This window comes from Notechis scutatus, chromosome 6 (genome assembly GCF_049901735.1).
Source record: "Notechis scutatus isolate UNSWTSFEM ecotype Mainland chromosome 6, rNotScu1.2, whole genome shotgun sequence".
Taxonomy (NCBI): Eukaryota; Metazoa; Chordata; class Lepidosauria; order Squamata; family Elapidae; genus Notechis; species Notechis scutatus.
This window is the reverse complement of record NC_142014.1, coordinates 37,234,865-37,261,951: the sequence shown is the minus strand read 5'-3', so window position 1 is coordinate 37,261,951 and position 27,087 is coordinate 37,234,865. Positions and strand designations below refer to the sequence as shown.

The window sequence follows — 27,087 nt, the reverse complement described above, 5'->3', positions numbered from 1 at the left end:
AACCTCCCTTAGGACTGAAGGTTTGGTTGCAAGCAAATTCAGTGCAGACTCACAGCAAGCAAATTTGAGAGACTGAGCTAGCCGATGGCAGATAGATAGATCACTGAATGATTCTATGAGCAACTCAATCTGCCTGCTTTGCCTGACTTTGAATAAAAGTTGCTTTTTTATATAAAAAAATTCAATATTTACATGCATGATGTGTTGTGAATTAATTTTGTGAGTTTGCTTGCTAGCAAATTTTATGAGTTTGTTTGCAAGCAAATTCTATGTGACAGATGAGCTAGCCAATGGGAAATAGATAGATTTCTGAATGAATCTGTGATTCTGTGAGCAACTCAATCTGCCTGACTGCGTTGCCTGATTTTGGGTAAAAGTTGCTCTTTTTTTATAAAAAATTCAATATTTATATATTTATAATATTTACATACAAGCCATGCCCAGCCAGTCACATGATCACCAAGCCACATCCACAAATTAGGCCATGCCCACAGAACCAGTTAGTGGTCCCTGGGATCTAAAATTATGAGTTTGGTGGTCCCTGAGGTCCAAAAGGTTGGCGACCCCTGCTCCAGAGCAACCATGGGCTTGCCTTAAGTTACATGTGCAGTCCTAGTTTAGATCTTGTTTTTGAGCAACTTTTGCTCAACCTCTGCTTGGTAAAAGGTGGGTTCAAAAAGTCTGAGTGAGAAAAAAGACAAATAGGAGACTCTATACTATTTTAGACAAATGGCTGTCCAGGCTCCTGTTAAAAGCCTCCAATGTTGGAACACTTGCAACTTCTGAAGGCAAGCTGTTCCAATGGTCTAGATGCTGTGATGGGTCTACATCTAGAAATATTAAAATTGTGCAAAGAATGGTATTCCCTGGGATACTCTATGGAAGTGAAAGTTAGACTTTGAAGAAACAGGATATTGACCCTTTTGAACTTATTTATAGTTTTCAGTCAAGACATAAATGACTAGTTTGAGCTTCCATGTCTGACACCGGATTAGTACCTGAGACTTCCTACTTTAGTCCAGCATCTTAACCACTATAGCATTAATTACTATAACCATGAAGATGCTGGACCAGAGCAGGAAGCCCCAGGTTCTAATCCATCCTCAGTCTTAGAAGTTCATTGTATGACCTTAGGCCAGTGACTACCTGAATTGCTCTTGTAGGGATAAACTCCTGCACTCCTGCTCCTCCTAACATAATACTTCCCCCTTCTTTTTCCTAGAGTCCTTAAACATTTAAACTCAGCCTTCACTTCTTTGCCATTATCTAGTCCTTCACTACATAAAAACCCTGGCATAGGACTTACATGGCCTCAACAATCCAAATATAAATGAGAAACAATAACTAATATATATTATACCGAAGTATGTTTTAAATCACTTAACTGAATTTACAGCAAATACCTTGTCTACATCCTCAGACCGCAACAGCTGAAACTTACATAAATAGCTTGGACAAATCTTTGAAGTTTGACATCTAAGCCATCAAAGAGATAAACTGTTTTATTTTCAAACTATTAGACAAACTTATTCTTATTGTAGCAGATCTTCTACACACCATGGCCCCAATAATGGAACATTTATATGTGAACTGGGATCTAGGTATTCAAAGCAATATTCACAATTATAAAAGTTCTTTGCTTTGAAATGGGGCATTGGTCTTACCTGATATGCTTCTCGGTGTGCTGAGAGAATCCAAAGAATGGGTTAACTCCGCCTTTCTGCCCAGAGACTGGGTCCTTTTAAACTTTGTAGCCACGTCTCTCCTGACTGTGTCCCAGTTTTAATGAAGGCGTAGCAGTTGACTTGACGCATTGTTGTCCACTCCTGGACTCTGGACCAGACGGTTGCCAGGGTGGGGTTGGATTGTCTCTCAGCACATCGAGACGGAGCGTATCAGGTAAGACCAACACTCCTTCTCCAGTATGCTGAGCAGAGAATCCAAAGAATGGGACATACCAAAGCCAGCTTGTCCTAAGGCTGAGCTGCAGTCTGGTCCCGAGTCTCCAGGCCTATGTGTACCTTCTGGAGAACCCATCTGCCGAAGGCAGCTTCAGCCACAGCAAAAGTGTCCAGCTTGTAATGTCTGATGAACGGGGACGGTGAGGATGAAATCACTGCCCTACAGACTTCCTAAGGGAGCGCTATGTCGCCCATGCGGCTGTCATGGCCGTGCTCCTGGTTGAGTGGGCCATCACTCACTGGGGCAATGGGAGAGCATGAAGCTCGTATGCTTTGGCGATGCATCCACTGACCCACTGTCAATGTGTAACCTTGCTACCTAGAGTACAGAAGGCTGGAAGGACATGAATAGAGGCTGTTTTCCTAAAAGGAGCTGTTCTTTTAATGTAGATGTGGAGGGCCCTCCTGACATCCCAGGCGTGCCACTTCTTTTCCAGGGCATGGGTCGGGCCCAGACAGAAATCTGGCAAAACGATTTCCTGTGCCCTGTGGAATTACCCTTGGGAAGAAAGGAAAGATTCAGGTGCAGAACAACTCTGTTTGAATAGAATACACACAAGTCATCCCTTATGGAGAGGGCCACCAGCTCTGAAATTTGTCTGGTAGAGGTAATAGCCATGAGGAAGGCTCCCTTGCAGGTGAGGAAGCACAGGCTGGCCGCCCGTAATAGCTCTAAGAGCTCCAAGGAGAATGCCTGCAAGACCTTGGGTAAGTCGCAGATGGGATTTAAGTTGGTTGTTCCTTTAATGAAACTGCACACAATAGCGTGCTGCGCCAGGGACTCCAGATCCCCGCATGACAACACCAACCACAGAGCTGCCACCTGCCTGAGTATGGTGTTAGGGGATAGGCCCTTGTCCAGCCTGTCCTGAAGGAATTCCAGGATCTAGGCTACAGGTACCCTTGGAGCACCAGCTACAGAAGGCAAGGCAAGTCACAGATCCTGTTAGCTGATCCTCCTGGAGGCCTGGATTGTCCAGATCACTCTGGCAGAAATTTTGCCCTGTCTCAGAACTGTCCACTCAAATGCCATATAGTCAGTTGAAACCATTGTGATTCTGGGTGGACTAGGGCTCCCTGACTGAGGGATATTTTTCCCTGTGAAATCCTCCCATGGCCATCTAGGTCAGTGGGGAGCCAGGAGTAATACCTCTGCCTTCTCGGCCAAAACCTTCCTGATTTCCCCTGGGAAAGGCATATAAGAGGCTTCGAGGCCACTGAGTGTGGATTGCATTGATCCCCTCCACCCCTGGTGTTGCAAATCTGGAGTAAAACCTCAGCATCTGGCTGTTTAATGGGGTAGCAAATAGGTCCAGGACCAGGGCCCTGAACCATTCTGACAGCTCCCTGAACCATTCTGGATGCAGGCACCACTCCAAATGGTTGACCGTAGTCCTGCTTAGCCAGTCTGCCTGTACATTCATTGTCCCTGATATGTGTTCTGCCCTGATGGAGAGAAGATGCTTCTCTGCCCAGAGACCCAGTTGCTCTGCCTCTCAAATGAGAAACCTGGAGTGGGTGCTCCCTTGACAATTGATGTGGGCCTTGGTGGCTACATTGTACGTCAGAATGAGAATATGATGGCCAGAAATCTTGCCCTGGACCATCTGAGGGCCAGATGGATTGCCCTGAGTTTTAGCCAGTTGATGTTGTTCGTCAGGTCACCCTGTGACCACTGCCCCTGCGCCATCTGTGATTGAAAGTGGGTGCCCCAGCCGAAGAGGTTGGCGTCTGTGGTGGTGGTCAGGTGGCTGGACTCTTTGAAAGCTCATCCCTTTGTCATGGCCCAAGATATCCACCATTGGAAGGACTGGAGTACCTTATGTGGAGCCTGAACCTTAGTGAGTTGCTCTTTGGTTGGGTAGGAGAAACCACTGTAAGATTCTGGCATGTAGGCGTGCCCAGGGGATAATTGTGATACAAGATACCATCTTGCCCAGGAGCTGTGAGAGGAGGACCAGTGAAACTGACAAGACTGCTCGAATCCAATTCGCCAATGTTTTTATGCTGCCCTGACGCTCCTGTGATAAACTTTGCATAAAGAGGTGTCTCTGATCGCCCCCAGGCGTGGAAAACGGGTGGTAGGAGCCAGGTGGCTCTTCTCGTAATTAATGGAGAACCCGTGATCCTGAAGTGGGAAGACTTCAAATGTGGGAAGAGGACTGGATTAAGATGTCATCCAGGTAACACTGGATGTGGATTGGGATCACCCTGAGGTGTGCCGCCAGTACTGCCAATATTTTGGTGAAAACCCTAGGCGCTGAAGACAGGCCGAATGGTAGTACTGATGAAGTCCCACATTGTAGAACCCAAGGAACCGGCGGTGGGACAGTAGGATGGGTATGTGGAGGTATGCCTCCTTCAGGTCTATGGATGTTAAGAAGTCACCCTCATGGATGCTCTCCAGAATGGATTGGAGAGCATCTTGAATCTCCTGTAAATCAGATGGTGGTTTAATCGTTTCAGGCCCAGAATTGCTCTCTACCCCCACCCCAAAGCTTTTGGGACTACAAATGGGATGGAGTAGAATCCCTGCCCCTGTTGGTCCATCAGAACCAGTTGGATAGCTTGAATGTCCAACAGGTATTGGATTGCGGCATCTATGAGACCTCTCTTTGTGTTGTCTTTTGATATGGGACAATGTATGAAAAATCTCAGAGGTGTGCAAAGCAATTCGAGTGTGATGCCTAGTCTCACCGTGTTAAGGACCCAGGTGTCTATCGTGGTTGCCTCCCATTGGTTTGCGAATAGCCTAGGCGGCCACCAATGGGAGGGTTGGACTTGGGGTCACTTGTAGGGACAGAAGGGGCGACCTCCAGAGCCACAAAATGGTCTCTTGGCCTGGAATTGTTGTCTGTTCCTGTCCTGACTGTGGAGCAAATGCTGCATTTTATAAAAGGTAGTTGTGAAGATTGTTCTCTGACACCATCTGGCAAACTGAGTTTGGGAATTCAGAGACTCCCGTTTCCTGGTTGGATCAGCCTGAAATGAGTGGGAAGTGATGGGATCTCCCCTGGGAAAGTCTGTCTGCCTTCATCGCCCAGCTTTAGAATCTCTCTCTCCAGAGCTCTTTGACTGGGGGGGTGGGGTGGTTTCTTTCCTCAACCTTGCAGGCTTTTCTGGAATGTAGGGCTTTTGCCCTTAATCAGGCAGCCACTCTTCTACTGCCCGCTCTTGGCGCTGAGGGACCTTTCTGGTTAATCTGTGGCTGTGCTGGGGGGGCCTGCTCATCCCCACTCACATGAGTCACCTCATGGCTCTCTGAGGTAGCTGTATCCTCCATCTTCTGTTTCTCCTGCTGTATTGAGGTTTTCCAGTCCCCTGGTAGGAAGGTGCCAGGGTGTCTGCAGCTGAAAAGCACGCCAAACGTCAGCTCTGTTTGAATGAGCCGGAAAATGGCAGCTGTGCTGGGTGGATCAAAGATGCCAGCCACGTTGCTCTAGCGGTTATGCCGGTTGGAGCTTAGTTGTTGCAGCAGTTGTGCCGATAAAATGGGAAGCCAGCCGAATCGTTGCAGTGTCTGTGCCAGTCAGACCAGGGTAGCCAGCTGGGTCGTTGCTGCTCATTCTCCAAAAAACAGCGCGTGTTATTGGACATCCTCTCACCTGCTGCCTGCCATGTCCCTCACCGTGTTGTGTCACTGCCGCAACACCAGCCATCCATTAAAGTGAATGGAACTGTTGGGGAGTCAACAGCGGGTCAGAGGAGGAACTGCTGGGGGACAGAGATGACAATTGTTCTTTAAAAATTATGATTTAAATTGAGTTGATTTAAATCAAGCCTTTTTACTAGTGATTTAAATTATGATTTTAATCATGATTTTAATCGATTTGATTTAAATCAAATCCACCCTGCTTGAACTTGAATATTATGAGATGAAAGGCTATGTTTTAAAAAATAGAAAAAACAGCCTTAAACTATAAGATCTCATATTTTTCACTGTACATTACAATAGCATAATGTATGCTTCTGTTATGAAAGATTTAGATGTGTTATAATTTCATTATTTAGCTTCTTTGAAATAGCATATGATAAACTCTTCAGAATAGTACTGAAATTTATCTTCCAAATTCCACTGTTAAAAAGCAGTTTTTTAAAAAAAAATATTTTTTTTTTATTTTTATTTGCTTACAAGATAATAGGTATAAGTAAAACCATAGTTATGAATATATGGATACATATAAGAAAAATAAAAAAATATATAAAAGAAACAATAGGACAGGGACTTTAGGCACATTGGTGCGCTTATACATGCCCCCTACAGACCTCTTAGGAAAGGGGTGAGGTCAACAGTAGACAGTCTAAGGTTAAAGTTTTTGGGGTTTGGGGGGAAAAACCACAGAGTCAGGTAGAGTATTCCAGACATTCTGTTGCTGAAGTTGTATTTCCTGCAATCAAGTTTGGTGTGATTAACCTTGACTTTGTATCTATTGTTTGCTCTTGTATTGTTATGGTTGAAGCTGAAGTATTCATTGACTGGTAGAACATTGCAATGTATGATTTTATATACTATACTTAGATCGGACCAAAGGTGGCATAGTTCTAGGTTTTCTAGGTCTAGAATTTCGAGTCTGGTGGCATAAGGTATTCTGCAACGAGTAGAGGAGTGGAGAACTCTTCTTGTGAAATATTTCTGGACTTTCTCAACTGTGTTAATATCAGATACGTAATGTGGGTTTCAGACTGATGAGCTGTATTTGAGTATTGGTCTAGCAAATGTTTTGTATGCACTAGTTATTAGTGTAATATTACCAGAGAAAAAGCTACGTAAGATTAGGTTAACAACTCTTAACGCCTTTTTGGCTATGTAGTTACAGTGAGCTCTAGCACTTAGATCATTAGAGATGAGTACTCCAAGATCCTTGACAGAATTTGGATCAACAACAAGGACTTGACTATTCAGCCTCTATTTTATTTTCTGATATTTTTTTTGCCAATATGTAGGACAGAGCATTTATTTGTTGAGATTTGAAGTTGCCATTTGTTTGACCATTCTGATACATAGTCAAGGTCTTTTTGAAGGGTAGAAGTATTGTCTGTGGTGTTGAATAGCTTTACATCATCAGCGAAGAGAACGCAGTTGCTCTTGATATGATCACAGAGGTCATTTATGTAGAGAATGAAAAGATTTGGTCCTAGAACACTGCCTTGGGGGACACCACTGTTGACAGGTACAGAATTTGATAGGACGCTCCCAATTTTGACCATTTGTTGTCTGTTTGACAGGAATGCTTCTATCCAGTTATGCAGGTGTCCAGAGATACCATAAGATTTTAGTTTTAGGAGTAGTTTGTCGTGTACCACTGAATCAAAGGCTTTACAGAAGTCTATGTAGATTGCATCTATTGCTTTGCCCTGATCTAGTTGTGTAGTCCATATGTTTTTTCAGTGTAAGAGTTGCAGATTACAGGAGAGTTTTTTCCTAAAACCAAATTGTTTATTAGAGAGTAGGTTGTTTGTTTCTAAGTGGAGGATGATGGATTGGTTAATAATTGATTCCATGACTTTACAGGTGACGCAGCATAAAGAGATTGGTGTGCAATTTTCAACTAGGCTGGGGTCTCCCTTTTTGAAGATGGGGATGACCGTGGCTTGTGACCATAGTTTTGGCAAGGAGCTGGTCCTGAAAGATTTTTCAAAGATTATGCTTAGAGGCTCGGCTATGGCAGTGGGTAGCTTTTTTAAGAAGTAGGCACATATTCCATCCGGTCCAATAGATAGAGATGCTTTTAGATTGCGTAGTGCTTTTTCAACATTGTCTTCTGTAAAATCGATATGTATTAGATCATTGTAGTTGTCTGTGGTTTGACTAGGAAACACTGGGCATGATCCATTGATGTTTACAAATACTGAGCCAAAGAATGTGTTAAAGATGTTGGCTTTAATAGTGTCGTCCTTGTAGTCTTTACTATTAGGTCCTTTCAGGGGTGGGGTGGACCTTGAGTCTTTTAGTTTGTTGCTTACAAAATTGTAGAAAGCGCGGGTGGAATTGGTACGTAGAAGGTTTTCTTCTTGTTTAATGTGATAATTGGTGCATTCAGTTTTTATCTGGTGGCATAAATTTTTGTATCAGCTTTTGAAATTGGCAACATGACCAGATTTGTTTTTCCGCCAAAGTGATTTCTTTTTGGATTGAAGCTTCCTTATTGTTTTGGGTAATTTGTTTTTTCTAGTTTTGGGAGTTGTTAATGGTACTGGTAATGTGAAAAATAAATTTCATATTACATAAATTAATAACAATTACATTAAAAGACTCTTAAAACACTAAGTAGCTACTTTTTATATTTAGACAAATCACATCAGCATTACCTTAGAAAGTAAAATAAGTTTCTCTTGTGTTGGAAAAATAATAATATATTCTTTTTATCTCTAGACAAATGGGAGTTTTAAAGCAGTTTAAAATGCTGCAAAAATATGTACGTAATCTCATGTATTTAAACTCGGACCAAGGAACCAATACTTATGACTAGAATCTTAAGTTCACCTAAAGAGATGGCTCAGTGAATTTGGAGGAAGACACAAACATAAAAAGTACCATTAAACTAGGTCTCCTAAATATTGAGAACAGAAGAAATATTTGAACCATCAGGTATCTCTGTATTGTCTGTTTTCACTATGCCTTCAAAACAATAAAGACAACAATACAATATACCTTTCTTGTATTTTTAAAATTAACAGTGCCAATACAATGGCTGTCCATTCAGAATATCTAAAGAACCAGAATCCTCTTTCTATGGAAAACCTGCTCCAAGCCCCTCGAAGAGAAAAAAACTCAATCCAGGGGGGTAATTCTTCTACAATTTTAACTATTCAGAGCCCTTAAAGAGTGGTCTGAACACGCTGAGACCGAGTGAAGAACTGGGGACCGTTACCAGGGGGTGTGTCCTCAGTTTTCAACTCGGTCTGCAGAGCTATGAGACTAGCGACTACCCATCCTGGATTCTCCCTTCGGTTCAGTGGAGAAATGCTCTTCATCTGTAGATGTAAATATATCTTATATCAGACCAAAATAGATATAAATTGTTTAAAATACTACTCAGTGCAAGGGGAATAAATTTGTAAAAATTACAGAATTTCATTGACATACTTAGAATGCTAATACCTTTAAATTACTTTAAGCAAAATTTAGGTTTTTAGCACCAATTAGATACAGATAATCCTCGACTTACAACAGTTTGTGTAGTGACCATCCGAAGTTACAATAACACTAAAAATGATTTATGATCATTTTTCACACACATTTGACCACCCTCATGGTTATGTGTTCAAAATTCACACACTTGGCAACCAACTCGTATTTGTGACTGTTGCAGTGTCCTGGCACAGAATGTGATCAAATGTGATCACTTTGGACCATCAACAAGCAAAGTCAGTGAGGAAGCCAGATTCCTTAACAACCATGTTACTAACTTCAGTGATTCACTTAACAACTATAACAAGAAAGACCATAAAATGGGGAATCATTTAACAGATGTCTTGCTTAGCAGAAATGTTGGGCTCTATTGTGGTCGTAAGGGCTACCTATATATAAAATCTAGGATATGCTTCAGCTTATTTAAATCTAAATTATGATTATTATAATATGGTGTTTTTAACTTTTCTGACCTTCCACTTTATAATACTGTGTATTTTGCTTTCAAGATAACTGATCAGGCTGAAAAAAAACCCTACAGGAATAAGTAAAGTTACTAAGTGTCCCTTTGATATCATGGCAGGGTCAACACCTCTACAGTATTGGATTTCTACTGTACATAAAAGGCTACAAGGTACATTTAGCAGATATTGGTACAGAAGTATAATTTTGACCTTTACTCACAAGATAAACCTATCCCTTGGGACAGCCTTAGCCTGAAAATAGCACTGGGGAGAATAAAGTCCAGGACAATTAGTCATATAAAGCTGCATTATGAGCTTATTACATTATGTTTGCTAAACATGATTTATTACAAGAGGAATTTGGATTGCATAAAATTTCAAACCATATCTTTATTATTAAATTTATCATACCATGATTTCACAATTCAGTCTTAATGCAGTAGCAAAAATTTAAAATTCTTCAATTACTATTAGCATGAGTCTGAAGAGTGCTGTGATTATGTGTATAGATAATACTCATCCCACAGCTACAATTGAGTTTTGGTCATGAGACCATATGACCTGACTTGATTTGATGACTGTTTTATAATGCTTGTTAAGCAAGTCACCATGGTCATTAAGAGAATGATCATTATTAAAAATCTTCACAAAAGCAAAAATAATCACAAAATTCATTCACATGACCTGGAACATTGCAATCAGACATAAATGAGTCAGTTGCCAAGAACTTAAAATGTGATCATGTGACTATGGGGTGGGACAGCAGTCTTAACTTCTGAGTAACTTTGTAACTTTGAATGGTTGTTAAGTGACCAATCATAAGTTGAAAACTACATGTATTATTTACAGGTAGTTCATAATAAAGAGTTAGAATATACACATTTACAAGTCTATAGCTAAATATCTTTAAATTACTAAGAATGATCTTTATGATCTAGTGAGTCTAATACAACTATTTTTTCAATGTTTTGGCCATATCAGAAAGTGTTTTAAAAGGGTTTGTTATTGATTTCATTATGCCAAAACAATTGAGGAAACACTTTCTCATAATATGGGCTTATCTTATTATTACCCCATTCTGGTTTGAAATTTGATTAGTTTGTTAATATGGACTTAAAGTGATTGATATTATTTAAATATATGAAAGTATCTTTAAATTATATACTAAAAACTTTATCATATAAATAATTACTGTTTATAAAGCAAAGGGGGAAAATAATTACTCTTCAATGTTGGAAAAACAATTTGCACCTACAGGTTTACATCCTGAATGTCTGGTGTGTGTTCATTTTATTTGATGAGTTAGTTGTCTATCAATGTAATACAAGACCAATCAATATTATTTTGTGCGGTCACAGTTTAATGTGTTAAAATACTAGATTGAATGACTCCTTGTAGGTAATATGCTTTTTAAAAAAATTTCTAGCCTCTTTTTTTCCCTTTCTTTCTGTACATTAAGATGATAAAACAGCAAAATTGGAGAATCTTAGTAATTGTCTACTTGCAATTACAATTTCCCTATCTATTTAAATTCTAATGAAGAAGAATGGAATTCCATTGAAGAAGAATGAAGGTTATCAAACAGAACCAAATTAAGAAATCTGCTCAAGACCAGAATTGATAGATGTGGGGGTTCTCAATAATTTTATATAAAATTAGCTGATTATTTATATCCTATTTCATTCCAGCAAACAAAATTTACTTATTAAAGACTAGATAAATAAATAAAATGAGATAAATAAAAAAAAATCTGGTCTAAACAGGTTTAATAAGTTTAATAAATTTCCAATTTTGAACTTCTGCTAAGTATCACCTTCAAAAAGCTTCCAGATGATTTTTATCATTTGACCATATACATTTTATCTTTGAATTCCTCCATTAGATGAAAAAGATATAAATACCTAAAAAAAGGAAAAGCAACAAGAGATTATGCTTTACATGTGCTTTACCATCATGTTACTGAACATTTCCAAATTGCACTTTTAGAATCTAAAGATGTTTATATTTGGTGATTTTAGATATTACTGTTTTCCAACATTTACAAATGTCATTTAATAGATCCAGTAACAGAATAGGCGTTGGCTTACCTGAACACAGTTTCTCAGGATGCCTTGGGATAATCCACACATATGGGTTGAATCTGCCTTTCTGCCCAGAGCCTGAGTCATCAATCTTTGTCACACCTCTTCTTGTCCGGGCAGGAAGCCCCCTAGCCTGTCGCAACGAAGGTGAAGCCATTTGATGATCTTCCTGTGGCATTGGCTCTGCCTCCCACCTGGACACTGGACCAGACAGTTGCCAGGGTGGGAGTGGATTATCCCAAGGCATGCTGAGAAACTGCATTCAGGTAAGCCAATAACTATTCTCCAGCATGCCTTTGGGATAATCCACACATATGGGACATACCAAAGCTGGCCCATGGGCGAGAAGTCTAGTCCTGTGCACTCCCGTCTGTATGCACTCGCGGTAGCATTCTTCTTCCATAGGCCGCCTCAGCTGAGGCGTATGTGTCCAGTCTGTAGTGCTTTACGAATGGAGATGGGGAGGACCATGTAGCCGCCCTGCAAATGTCCTCAAGTGAGGCCTGCATTGCCCAGGCAGCTGTGGTAGCTGCGCTTCTGGTCGAGTGAGCTGTTAGCCGTCTGGGTGTTGGAAGAGTCTGGGTCTTGTAGGCCTTAGCTATACAAACCCTGATCCAGCGGTCTATAGTTGAAGAGGAGATTTTAGTGCCCATTGAAGATGGCTGAAATGAGATGAACAGAGCCTTGGTTTTACGATATGTTGATGTATGTTTGATGTACCTGCGAAGAGCCCTCCGAACATCTGATTTGTGCCATCTGTGCTTTCTGTCATGTGAAAGAGCAGGGCAAAAGTCGGAAAGAACGACTTCCTGAGCCCTGTGGAAACGAGAGTTTATCTTTGGGATGAAGGTGAGGTCGAGGCGCAGGACAACCCTGTTGTCGTGGAATGTACAGAGGTCTTCCCTGATGGAAAAAGCTGCCAATTCTGATATGCGCCAGGCCGATGTGATGGCCACTAAGAAGGCGACTTTGAGCATTAAGAACCGCAGGCTTACAGATTGAAGAGGTTCAAATGGGTCCTGAGTAAGGGCTTGTAATATTGTCAACAGCTTTCAAGAAGGATATATGTGGAAGTTTAAGATTGATAGCTCCTTTGAGGAAGGAGTGGACGACCGGATGATGAGCTAAGGAATTCCTCTTCCCATAGTGCAACACGGTGGATAGGGCTGCTACCTGCCTGCATAGCGTACTAGGAAAGAACCTTTTGTCGAGAACTGTTTGTAGAAAGTCCAGAATCTGTGGCACTGAGGCCACAGTCAGGTCTGTGCCCTTCTTGCTGCACCACTGATGGAATGCTTTCCAGGTAGTGTCATATATTCTGCTTGTAGAAGGCCTCCTGGAGGCTTGTATTGTTTTGATGACATTTCTGGAAAAGTTATCCGTCCCTCGGGATCCTCCTCTCAAGTGCCAGGCGGTCAATTGGAGCCACTGAGGGTCTAAGTGTTCCAAGACCCACTGGCTGAGAGATAGTCTGCCCTGAGGGATCCTCCAAGGGCAGGACACTGACAGGCTCACTAAATCTGCATACCACGACCATCTGGGCCAGTGGGAGCGATAAGCATGATTTCTGCCTATTCTAGAAGTACTTTCCTTATCATCCCAGTATGAGGGGAAAAGGAGGGAAGGTGTAAAGGAGACCCTTGGGCCGGCGGCTGTGAAGGGTGTTTACCCCTTCTGCACCCGGCAACAGGAATCTAGAGTAGAATCGGGGAAGTTGGGTGTTCGTTGGAGTGACAAAGAGTCCCAAATCTCTGAGCTATGTCCTGAAACAGACCTGAATGGAGATGCCACTCAAGAGTTGTCCACCCTGGTCCTGCTTAGGTAATCTGCCTGGACATTTGCTATCCCCAATATGTGCTCTGCCTTGACTGACAATAGGTGAGCCTCCGCCCAGGTTCCCAGTTGCTGCGTTTCGGACATGAAGGATCTGGAGTGGATCCCTCCCTGACAATTGATGTGTGCTTTGGCCGCCATGTTGTTCGTTAGGATCAATACGTATTGGCCGGTCACTGTGCTTTGGAAGTGTTTGAGAACTAAGTGAATGGCTCTCAGTTCTAACCAGTTTATGTTGTGTTGAAGGTCCGCTGTGGACCACTGACCCTGTGTGAGCTGAGACTGTAGATGGGCCCCCCATCCCAACAGATTTGCATCTGAAGTGACTGATGCGATTAGGTTTTTTGACTAGGGACTCCTTGGTGATTGCTGGGGAAACCCACCACCTGAGGAATCTGAGGACATCCAACTGGAATCAGACCCTGACGTTGGAGGTGCTGGTGCCTGCCTTCTGAAATGGTAGGAAGAACCATTGGAGAGGCCTGGCGTGCAATTGGGCCCATGGTACTATGGCTATGCATGAGATTAATTTTCCCAGAAGCTGGGAAAGCACCACCAAGGGAGCGCTTGATCCGCTGTGACATGTGCTATTTTGTCCTGATGCTCCTGGGATAAATATACTTCACATAGATTTGTGTCTATCACCGCACCCAGATGAAGGAGGCGGGTGGAGGGTATTAGCTGGTTTTTCTGGAAATTGATTGAAAATCCGTGGTCCTGTAGAACCTGGATTGTGTAAGTCAGGTCTGATTTGGCTTGTTGGCTGGAGCTGGGCTGGATTAGGATGTCTTCCAGAGAGCACTGGATGCGCACTGGAATTGTTCTGAGGTGCGCAGCCAGTGCTGCCAGCACTTTTGTGAAGGTCCTGGGGCTGTGACAGTCTGAATGGTAGGGCCTTGTATTGATAATGGCCCACCGCATAATAGAACCTGAGAAACCTCTGATGGGAGGGGTAGATGGGGATGTGGAGGTAGGCCTCCGTCAGATCAATGGACGTTAGGAGATCGCCCCCCCCCCTTACGCTCTCCAAGATGGACTGCAGAGATTGCACATTGAAAGTCTTGTATTCTAAATGAACACTGAGCTTTTTGAGATCCAGGATCGCTCTCCACCCCCCACCCCCACCCTCCCGTGGACTTGGGAACTACAAATAGAATGGAGTAAAACCCGTGCCCCCTCTGGTCCTGGCTCGATGGCCTGGATGTCCAGCAAATGCTGGACCGCTGTGTCCATGAGCTTTCTCTTTACGTAGTTCTTGGAGGTTGGGCAACGGGTAAAGGTCCTCGGAGGATTGGACACAAAATCCTGGGTGAGACCAAATCGCACTGTTTTCAGGACCCAGGAATCAGATGTGATGGTCTCCCATCGGTCTGCAAATGGGGCTGCTGGCTGCTGATGGGAGGAAGGGTCCAGCATTCATTTGGATCGATGGTAGAGATGACTTCCTGTGCCATGAAAGGGCTGTTTAGATTGAAACTGTTGTTTGTTTCTATCTTGAAATCCCGCTCTATTTGTGGGTCAATCTGATCTGGGCTGCTAGGACCTTTGGAATTGCAAGAATTCCTGGCCTGAGTCTGAGGAACGAAATGGCTGTCTACAGGTGTAGGGAGAAGCCCTCTTATCAGCCCTCCTGTTAAGAGAGGAGAACACCTTTCTCTTGTCTTTATTCTCAACTATGAAGGGATTTAAGGCTTCTCCAAATAGGGAAGAACCCATGTAGAGGGAAGAGGCCACTTTCCATTTGGGTCTAGCATCTGCTTGCCACAGTCATAGCCACAGCAGACGACGAGAAGTGATGTTGGAGGCCAGGGCCCTGGAGGAGAATCAGGCTGCATGCAGGAAGGAATCAGGCGCAAATTCAGCGGCCGCCACCAGTTTGTTGACGTCCTGATGCATTCTGATTTCCTCAGGGGTAATCCTAGCCTGTAATTGGCGAAGCCAGAGAAGGGATGTCCTAGTGAAAAAGGAGGTGGCTGCAGCTGCTTTAAGGACCCAGGCGTTGGCCTGGTGTGTTTTGCCAAAATTTTGTTCCGCCTTTTTGTCCTGTCTTAAGGGCCTCTGCTATGTCACCTGATATTGCAGAGGGAGAGACCAAGGACGCCAAAGGTTCATCCAGAGCGGGAAGTTGAAGTGATTCAGAGAGAGGAGCCATATTAAAAAAAAATTATCATTGCCCCCCCGGAGTAGGGAAGAATCCAGGTTGAACTACGTCCAAAAATAACTTGGGACAAGGAATCTCCTGATGGAGAATTGTAGGTTCAGAAAAAAACCTGCTGTTGGGTCCCTGAGTATCAGGTGAATCAGTTGGTATAGTGGGCAGACGATCAATTTGGGCAGTGGTCCTAGCCTTGTGGAGGAGGGATTTAAGCAGTCCTGGGCTAAATAGACCTGTGAACGGGGGTGGATCAGGTGACAGGTCCTCATCTGATAAGAACCCCTACTTCCCCTGGATTTCCTCCTCCCTCCCAGATGCCCTGCTTCTAATGGAGTGGGCTGGAGAAGCCTCCCTCTGGTGCCTGGAAAAACCCATGGAAGCCTGGTATTGCACTAGCTGCAATGGCTGAGGATCAGATCTTGGGGAAGAAGACTGGCTTCTCCCCCTCAGGGAGAAATGGTCTGAGCAATAAGGATCTTCAGATCCTCTGATAATTCAGAGGCCACCCTATTTGCTGAGCTCATTCCCGCTGCAGCTGGAGTAAAAGTAGCCTCAGGTGTTCCAGTCCTGTCTCTGATCTGCAAATCTGCAGGACGAGGAAGCATGCAATCGAAAGGAAATCTCTTAAATTTGGATTTCCTCAGCAGGAGGGATAAATTCCTGCTCCCTATCTCCCTCTGGTGACCAAGCCCCAGGAACTGCAGGTTCCAGGAACTGTGCTAAAGGCTGCTGGGGGAGGGGGCTAACAGGCCCTGGATGGTTTGCTTGCTTCTGAGTTCTGAAGAACTGCTTTTCCAATGCTCTTTGCCTCCTTTCTTCTGCTCTTGTGGGCTTTCTGGAATAAAGAGCCTTTGCCTTTATCTTGTTAGCAGCCTCCTTATTTACAGATTTGGCCTTCCTGGGACTCTGCTTGGATCGTTTTGCACTCGTGGGCTCCATGCTGCCTTGGTCAGCCATGCTGCTAATGCCCAGATTGCACGAAGGAGAGCTTTCTCAATCCTCCAATCCTGCTGCTCCAAGGGGAATTCCAAGCCTGGAAGCCTTCCCTGGGCTGTGGCAGTGGCGGCCCTACCAGTCTCCTGGATAGCCTGCACAACTCACCATGAGGCCAAAATGGCCACTGCCTGCCCCCAAAATCAGCTGGAGACCTTGAAAATGGTTTGTCTGGAGCTACCCAGTTAAGCCTGGGAATTCCACGACGTGCTGGGGGCAATCGCAGCTTCAGCGCCCCCCCCCCCCGGGGTAGGAGGTCATTTTGGGACTCCCCCTTGACTGCCTGGCCTTCAATTGGTAGTTCAGGGAGGGTGCGAAAAATGGAGCAGGCAGAAGTTCCAATTGCTGCCTGTTTACAAAGATTTGGATACTTTGAGGAAGTTTTTGCAAACCTTTGGGAGAATCCACACTTTAAACTGCTGCTTTCTGCTGAAATTGTTGGAGCCAACCTTTGCCACATCTCTATAGGGCCAAGACTGAGTCGTAACTGGGGCTAGGGGCCTTCCTACCCCAACACGAAGAGGTGTGGCAAAGATTGATGACTCAGTCTCTGGGCAGAAAGGCAGATTCAACCCATATGTGTGGATTATCCCAAAGGCATGCCGGAGAATTACTACATTTTTGATCTAAATCTTAGAAGATATCTGCAGCAATACAAAAGTTATGTAATTTTAAGTCACTAAGTATTTTACTCTTCACAAGTAGTTTTTTCTTTTATTTTTTGCACTTTAGTCTCAAATAAAAAAATGAGAATATTTCCCTCCTTATTCTCATATTTCAAATATTTACTGAGACATCCTTAAAGAGACAGTGTTTACTTCTTTGAAAATGTACTTGTTTCTATAGGTAAAACATTACATTTTCTACCATAGTTTCAAGATTCCTGTTTATAATAACGGTTTACATCACTGTTAGCTCACAACATAGAAACACAGAAAACTGACCGCAAAAAAAGACCCAGTGGTCTATCAAGTCTGCCTTTGAGTTTATTTTTTATATTTTTTGTCAGATGATGGACATGTGTGTTTTTCCCAAGTATGTTTAAACTTAGTTACTGATGATTGGGCCATTACCTACACTGGAAATTGGTTCCAAGCTTCCACTATTCCTTCTGTGAAGTAATACTTTCTAAAATTAATTTAGAACTTCCCTCTGTCAGTTTGAGGTTATGTCTCTGAAGTTTACCCAATGCTTCTTTAGAAACAGTAGGTCATAGGATTCCAAAGATAAACACATGTAAGTACAATCAATTTTAATATGAAAGTTAAGGATATTTGTACATATTGCTACCTGAAATATACATACATTTGGCTCAAACATGTTAATATTACAAGTCAATGATAAACTGTAGATGTGTGCAGAACTGTGTAGGAATATCGAAAAAGGAAGATTTTTAGGCTGCTATATAACATATAAATACTTATATAAATATTTTCTATATAGCTCTGTGACATCAAAGTTCATATTTACTGGGCATGCATTCTTAGATCTCATAGATATATTCAACGAGATTCTGCAATACATCAGCTTCAATTCCAAAAATGTGTCTCAGTGTGGGAACACAAATGTAATACATATCTAAATTCTTAAGTTTTAAATTTGTCAACATTGTACTGTAATCTGTGGAGATCAGTCATATTATCCTAAGAAAAAATGTAGCTACTTCAAAGAATCAGGGTAGAATAAGGTGCTCTAAAAACAATCCCTATTGATAATATCAATGAGACACAAATATAAATAAGTAGTTACTTAATATCTATGTCTCAAACACATCAAAAGCTTTCGTAACTACTGCTCATAATTACTAATTACTACCAACCGGCCTTCCTTTGAGGACCTGTATACTGCATGAGTCAAAAAGAGGGCTGTGAAAATATTTACAGACCCCCTCATATCCTGGACATAAACTGTTTCAACTCCTACCCTCAAAACGACGCTATAGAGCACTGCACACCAGAACTAGACACCAGAACAGTTTTCTCCTGAATGCCATCACTCTGCTAAACAAATAATTCCCTCAACACTGTCGAACTATTTACTAAGTCTGCATTACTATTAGTATTACTATTAATCCTCTCATCCTTCCTTTCACCCATCTCCTCCCACTTATGACTGTAACCTTGTTGCTTGTAACCTAATGATTTTTATTGACTGTTTCCTAGTATGATGTGCTTGCTTACTGTACCCTATGACTGTTATTATGATTCTTGACTCTTGATGAATGTATCTTTTCTTTTATGTACACTGAGGGCATATGCACCAAGACAAATTCCTTGTGTGTCCAATCACACCTGGCCAATAAAGAATTATATTCTATTCTACTGCTCATAACAACTATCACTAAATTAGCAGATTTATTTAACTATTTTTGTTGAATCCATTCTTAATTCAAGATCTCATGTAATTTACAAAAACTGCTATTTTTAATTTGTTAATATTTTAACAACCCAATTGCACTCTCTCGTTGATTTACAGTAAAATCTTCAGTACCAAATCTGTCTTGTGCTTCATATACTTTCTTGGATATAAGCAAGATTATTAGCTATCTTTAGTAGCTGCTTTTTGATCAGCAGATTATATTTCTGTAAAAAGATACTTTCTACTGATTTATTCAAATCAAAGGAATTGAAAAAAAAGGCTAGGTAGGTGGTGTCATGTGGCAACTCATCTCTGAGCCAATATAAGGCAATCATTTAACCCAGGGATCCCCAACCTTTCGACGCGCGCCCGGTTCCGCATCAGCTGGCGCCGCGGCCGGTATCCGGCGTCAACTGGGCGCCGCCATCTTTTATGACGAAAGGCGCTTCCGGTGACGCCACCGAGCGCTGTTGTCAAAAGATGGCGGCGCCAGCTTCCGTGAGCTTTTTCGGGTAGAAATGGCTTTCTACCCGGAAAAAGCTCACTGGAAACGCTGGCGCCGCCATCTTTTATGAAAAGCGCTCCGGTGAGCTTTCTACCGGAAAAGCTCACCGGAAGCGCTTTTACAAAAAGATGGCGGCGCCAGCAACCAGCGCCCGGTAAGGCTTGTTCCGCTGGCCCGGTACCGGTCCGCGGACCGGCGGTTGGGACCCCTGATTTAACCCACTGAAAAATGTTCTCTTCAGTCTTCAGGCCCTACAATTTTTTTAGTTCAGAAAGGACATCCCTTCATCATAGCTACCTTTCAAACCATTTCTATAGAAAGTATAATAAACTTCAATAAATTAAATCAATTTAAATAAAATTCTTCAGATTTCTAGTATTTTTAAAAAGTAAATAAACTTTAAAGATACATTTCTTCTTTTTTGAAATGTAACTGTTAAATTTATGCTAGCTTTCTGAAAAAATATTCTGATTTTTAGCATTGAAATATTATCAGTTAAAATATGAGTATTTTAGTAAGTTAAAAAAGAAAGATTGGAACTATAAAAGCATGATTCACATAAACTGTAGTTACCACTGGGATCTGCCAAAGCCTTGGTACACTAGATTATTAAATGTAGATAAGTCTTCAATAGAAGTCTTTTAAGTAGGGAAACTACATATGCAACTGATCACATGCAGAACATCACATATTTTTCAACTACCTACAAATATAGAATCAGCTTAGAATACCTAATCATGAAGTTTAATAATACAATATTTCTTCAGAAATTTAGCAATAAACCAGCTCACTATAAGCACTATAAACATTGTAAGATTAGTTAACCAATACTTCAAAACTGCAATCTTACATTGAATTACTTGAAACTAAGTTCTATTTATCTACCTATAAGATTGTACTGTGAATTCTTTAAAACTCAAAAAAATACAAGTAATATACTTAATCAACATACTCTGCCAAATGCAACTAACAGAGAAGCAATTCAAAACATCAAAAGATATTCTTCTTTAATTATATGTTAAATTTTGATGTTTCCCATTTTCTAATCCCAATATTCAAAATAACCTTATCTGCTTTATACTCAAAATTATCTCTATTGCATCAAATGTATTGTAGAACATTCTAATCAATTGTTTTTCAGTTACAACATTTGCAACATCCCCATGATCACATGATCAAAATTTAGATGCTTGGCAATTGACTCAAACTTATGACCACTGCAGCTTTCCAGTGCTGTGTGATCACTTTTTGCAATCTTCTGACAAGCAAAGTCAATGGGGAAAGCCAAATTCACTTAACAACCAGATTACTAATTTATCAACTGCAGTGATTCATGTAACAGTTGTGCCAAGGTCGTAAAATGGAGCAAAACTCACTTAACAAATTCTCACAACATAAATTTTGGGCTCAATTGTGGTCGTAAGTCAAGGACTATCTGTATTAAATATTCAATAGTTAAATGTCAATATGAAAGGAATGCACAATCAGAGAAATGCATTTATTTTGTTTTATTAAGGCAAATGTCTTATTGATTAGATTCACAACTTGCAATATGCTTTAACATAATTTTTATATTTTACTTAACACTGTGTGATCCTAGCTATAGTAGCTGGTCCTACAAACCATGGATAAAACAAATCACAGAGACCATGGTATCTGAGAGAGTTAGTATATTCAAGTTTAATTTAAAAAATGAGAATTTAAAAATATGTATCTGAACAGTTGAAATAAAGTCATTTTATATTATCAGTAATTACATCTACATATCCTATTTTATTTATTTATTTTATTTATATTGCCGCCTATTCGCCCATGGCAACTCGAGGCAGCTTATACAATGTAAAATCATATTTAAAACAAACAATAAAAATAAAAACAATAAAAATTAACAAAAAGAATCAAATAAATTAATAAAGTACAATAGAACAAAATTTGGGAAAACAAACAACAAAACAAAGCAAAAAACAAAAAGACAAAAAAACTAAAAACCAACTCCCACCCCCCACCCCCATCCTGACGACAGCAGATCACGCTAGCCATTTGATGGGTTCCATCCCTCTCTGGGTTCCCCAGGCCCGCTGGCAAAACCAGGTCTTCAGTACCTTTCGGAAGAGTATTAGTGAGGGGGCCATTCTAATCTCTGGGGGAATGATGTTCCAGAGAGACGGAGCCACCACAGAGAAGGCCCTTCTTCTGGGTCCCACCAGGTGTATCTCCCTCGGGTGGGACCCATAACATTCCCTGCCTCCTCGTTCTAATGTGTCGAGTAGATGTCACTGGCAAGAGATGTTTCCTATAACCCTATTATAGGAGAAACAACTTTTTGGTGTCCCAATACTACATGTCCCAATACTACATTTGGAGGGACACTGACACTGAGAGCAGTATTACAAATGGGTAGAAATGAGTAGTTTTTAATTCAATAACATTACATTAAGCAACACACATTTATGTTGGATCACTTATCACACTAAGTTTTAATTTCTTTAACTTTGGTTTGTCAATGACAACTGGCTAGTTCCGGGCAACATACAAAAAAAAGTATAGTTTACACATAACAGTGGGCCTTCTCTGTTTTGGCACCCAGGTTGTGGAATCTTCTTGTCCTGGAATGACAATGGTCCCATCTCTTCTGAGTTTCCAAAGATCTCCACAGATGGTTACACTTGCAGACCTGGGATTCCAAGGGACTGATAAAGTAGTAAGCTGGCTTTTATCTTTATCTATTATTTTATCTTTATCTATTATTATTGCTTTAACTCTTATAGTTTTTAATTATTTAATGATAAAGGTTTTAGATATTGTTTTGTTGTACACTGGCCAGTCTCATTTGTGAGATAGGTGATTGTATAAACTGCATAAATGAATAAATAATACACAAAACCAAAAAATAAAGCAAGCTATTATGTCTTATCATGATCCCGTATTTCTTAACTGAAGAACTTAACAATTTGAGTGTTCTATCACTATTAACACCAAACATTTAAAATACTAATCAATCTTTGTACAGTACTAAATTATTCCTCAGGTATCTGACATTGCACTCAGGTGTCACAATAAACCAGAAAGATTATGAATTCTAACCATAGATTACTCAAGGTAAGACTTGGTGGAAAAAATGTGTACAATCACTCAATCTACAGAAAAGCCTCAACGAAAAATCTATGTTTACAGTATAAAAATATCCAATAAAAGTGTAAAATATAGGAATGCATTCAGACAAATTATAAAATATGAGAGCAATTTAATCAATAGTTGATGTTCACTAATAATTTTTGAAATGTTGATAGTTTTTCATGTGTTTGTGAGTTCTACAAATGGATGCATTTTATAAATGGGTAGAAAGCCATGTTCTATTCTCCTCCCAACTATATGTGATGAATTTATTTGAGAAACTGCTCAAAGCCACCCAGCCAGGTTCCATGCCTAAGGCAGGACTGGATTCACTTTTCTCATTTTCTAGTCTAGTACATTAACTGCTAGACTAAACTGCTTTTAAACTATTAGAGGTCTAAGGAAGGGTGCTTAACAATTTGGTTCAAATACTGAAAACCTTTACACCTTACAGCTGAAAAATAGTAACCACAGAGTCTCTGTACCTGTCTAAAAGTAGAGATGTTCTCAAGGTATATGTTCAAAGTTTTAAAAATAGACTCCAAATTATCAACCATCATTCCCATTTTCCACTACATAGTACCAAAGTACCATAGTGACCAAAGTTTTAAAAACTAGTGTTGTGATTTTTAATCAGTTTTTCAGTTAGACATTATGGGGAAACCCTGTTTGTGGTTTAGCTATTGGGGGAAGGGGAAAGTTTAAGCAAGGAGAGAAGAGTTGACTGACTATACATTTCTCTACAAATGCTTTGCTAAGTATTTACAAACTATAAAGCAATTCATAATTAGTATTACTTACACCTCACACTTCCTGGAAATTATATAAAAACAGCAAATTGCTGTTAAGAATACAGTATGCTCCTACAGGTACTTTGGAATTCTACAGTTTACATATACAAGGTATCAGCTTTTGTGAACTGCAATCCATTTCTTCATTTGCAGCAATAGTGTCTTCCCCCAATAGCAAAACAACTGCATAGCATTCAAGTAATCAGTTGTCTAAGATATTTTGATACTCTTGAAAACTTTCCAAGAGTTTAAGAAGCAAAAACTGATATTAAGAACACTACATGACACATGCTAATTGTAATTTTTAAAGGCATCTTATTATTTAAAAAGTGTGGATAAGGCTCATATAAAATATAGTAATACATTCAGTGGTCCGCAGAACTACTACAATGTAGGGAGAAAATTTCTGTTATACACAGGGTATCAATCTTTACATACCTACCACATAAGAAAAGGATTACATCATGGTTTAACCTAAGTAGATGCACTAAACAATCTCTCTCACCCAAACCTAACTCCTGTTCACTAAAATGTGACAAGTCTGATCACGTCCCTACATGCAGCAACAATGCAAACAAAGGATCGCTTTGCATTTTGCAGTAAGGAAGAAGAAAATATATTAAATCTGCCCATTTAAGCGTACTCCAGTATCAGCTTATCACAGAGGAGCTGCAGGGCTTATTTGCAGAACGAATGCTTTCAAACCAAAACAAGACCTTCAACACTTCGTCCCGAATAAAAAATCGAAACCGATCAGCTAGAAGTTTGTCCTACAAACATCGCTGGGCCGGAAAGAGATTTTTTACAGCTGCCTGGCGAAGTTCTTGAGGCAACAGGGTCTAAAGGCAAGGAGTTATGGGCCTTTTTCACCGGGAAAACAGGCCCGAAAGTAATACTCCACCTGCGAACCAACACTCTTTCTCACACACACACACATATGGGGGAGTAGATTCTGCACTGTCCGTTTCTTACCCCGAGTTTCAGGCATCAGGGGGAACGCGATGCTCCGACGCGGACCCCGAACGGCGCTCGCACCCCGGCGGCATAAAGGGCAAGGCGAGAGACAAGTAGGCCGAGCGCTGCCTCTGCGAGCGATGCAGACGAGAGGAGGCTTGTGGCGGGAAACGCAGCTGGGGGGCCGGAGAAGCGGCTAAAGCGGGACCCTCAAAGCCCCGAAATGCGCGGCTCTCCTATGCTGCCTCCCGCGGCGGGGCCTCCCCTATGCTGCCTCCCGCGGCGGGGCACCGAGGAAAGGCGGGAGGCGGCAGACGGGCTGGGCCTCGGGGCTCCTGCACTCCCGTGCTAAGCGCCGCGCCACCGCCGCGACGTGTTCCTCCCCCTCCTATTTCCCTCACACATCTCCCCCCCTTCTCGCTCCCTCACAGAGACAAAAGCAAACGGAAACCGAGGAGGACGAGACAGACCGCAAGGAGCCCAAACCGCACCAGGCCCGACCGAAGCCCTTCCCCGGCCGGCCGCGGATTCCCGGGCAGATTCGTAGTTGGGCCGCAGCAGAGGAGGTGGTAGCGGGGGAAGAATAATAGGGCCGAACTCACCGCATGAATTTTCTTGTCCCGAGGATCCAAGATGGCTGAGCACCCCGCACGGAGGATGCTGGGGGAGCGACCTTTACCCTCTGACCCCACCACTGCCGTCGTGACCCAGCCGCCGCCCGGCAGCGACTACGGGACAAGCGGGAAGACAGACGCGGGTAGGCCGGCCTAGGACTGCTTCTCCGACCGAAGACTCGCTCCCGCCGGGGCCCCTGAGAGAAACGAGGCGGCCTGCCTGCTTCGCGCGCGGCAGGATTCGAGATTCGTTCTCGCCGCGCTTTGCCCTGCTGGAGCGGCTGGAAACGGCGACGGAGCCGTCACCGCCGGGATCTCGGGGCCCAACTTCCGAGAGAGCGGCCTTGCACGAACCGCGAACTGATTCCGAGACATCCGGGGAAAGGGGGGGGGGGCTTTTTTACATGGTGGAAGGAGGAAGCTGCTGCACTTCACCCGCACACGCTCATTCGGGCCGTTTGGAAAGCACGGAAACGGTGGCCGTGGTTTTTTTGCCCCACGTTTAGAGTTGAAGTTGGGGAGAACCCTCCTCCCCCACCGCCAAGCTATACTATTTTGCAGTTCCTATTCCGCAGTCACTTAGGGATGTTTTCCAAGTGACATTTCTGAACAAGTAAATAACGATCCTGGACTCTCTACAGGTGTATTTCAAGAGGCGTATGTGCTGCTTCCTCATTTTTGTTGTGCATGTAAGACTTTTGTGTAAGAATGTGACTACGATGTGCAATCCTCAGAAAAACAGCTTGTTAATCGAAGGACAGACATGTATTTTCTATTTCTATCCAATACCGAAGGAGGGATGGATTCATATTCCAATATGGGAATACAGCAACTCCAGTAATAGGCCTTCAGCATTGATTAAAATAGAAGAACTCCAAAGCTAAGTCACTGTTGGGGATAAGCTCCCTGTGCCAGTCTATTTTTCACCTCTCATACCTTTGGTATTTGTTGTGAGAATAACAGGGATAGGAGTATTAAATATAACTTCCTGAGTTTGGAAAACCTTCAGTAAATTATAAAGTTCTAGAATTGGGTATGGTTCCTTTACACAGGACATCAGATACAACATTGTATACCCTAAGAGTTGTGTTTAAACTAAGGCCTTAGGATCCATGTGTATGGTGATAACATTCTAGTGCCACACTAATTCAGTGTGCTAATCTTAAAGGCAATTTAATTTTTTTATTAGACCAGGCACATCTATCACATATATTCTTCAGTTCATAAACTGACTTGTAAATCTGGGTTTCTTTCCCAGTGAAAATAGAAATAGTGCACAAATCTACAACTACAGCATCTCGTACTTGAATGGCAGAGTTTTAAAAAAACACCTGAATGAAACAACTCCCACGACCATAATCTTGTAATTCCTGATCTTTGTAGATCATAATACTTTGGATAATAAATTATTGTTTTTCCATGCCTACTATTTATTCTATATAGCAAACTGGTACAAAAATAGCTTTTTTAATAAATGAAACAATTGGAAGGGACAAATAGTTAAATTGCAGGACATAAATTAAGCACTGTAATTTAATGTACTTAAATTAATGTAATTTAAGGCACAAGACTAGAAACATACAGTTCTGGTACTACCTTAGGTACTAAGCCAGCTGGGTGTCCCAGTCACTCTCAGCCCTAGAAAGGAGGCTGTAGCAAACCATCAGGAAAACTGTAGGAATTTGTCCAAGTAGTCAGATATTAGGAGTCAACATTGCCTCAAAAGCTTAGATACAAATTGTCTAATTAAAGATGTATAAACTTTTTGCATTGAAAAACGTTTGCATTTAGAAGGTTGTCTCTTCTAAAAATGTGTTCAGAATTGCAGTTTTTAACAATGTGATTAAGTTTTATTTGTGTTACCCATACTGAAATCTCTGATTGAAGTCAATATTTTTTAAAAAGGAAATTCCTTGCACATCTCATGTAAGCATTCAGCTTCTAATATGTGTACAAATGATCATCAACCAAGAACGTCAAACTTAACTCCTGGTGACTTCATAGACACATTTTGAACTTTCTTGGTAAAACTGCAGAATTGACTTGCCATTGCTTTCTACTGTTTTTTTTTTCAACTAACCTGTATAGCCTATTTTCTAATGGTGTTTCATCCAAGTATTACTGGATCTAAC

The 27,087-nt window shown here is 41.7% G+C and overlaps 1 protein-coding gene across 10 annotated transcripts in view; it reads right to left on the bottom strand.

Moving 5' to 3' along the window:
• Positions 1 to 24,989, bottom strand: part of CNOT2 (CCR4-NOT transcription complex subunit 2) — a 74,365-nt gene extending 49,376 nt beyond the window's left edge. For 4 of the 10 annotated variants that reach the window (XM_026667728.2, XM_087967976.1, XM_026667731.2 and 1 more), the window contains exon 1: positions 24,944 to 24,989. The gene's annotated coding sequence lies outside the window, so the exon portion shown is untranslated. Of the gene's footprint in view, positions 1 to 11,370; positions 11,459 to 24,359; positions 24,862 to 24,943 lie in introns of those variants that run through there. The other 6 variants (XM_087967975.1, XM_087967978.1, XM_087967977.1 and 3 more) reach the window with 4 other exon arrangements.
• Between the last annotated feature and the right edge of the window lie 2,098 nt (positions 24,990 to 27,087).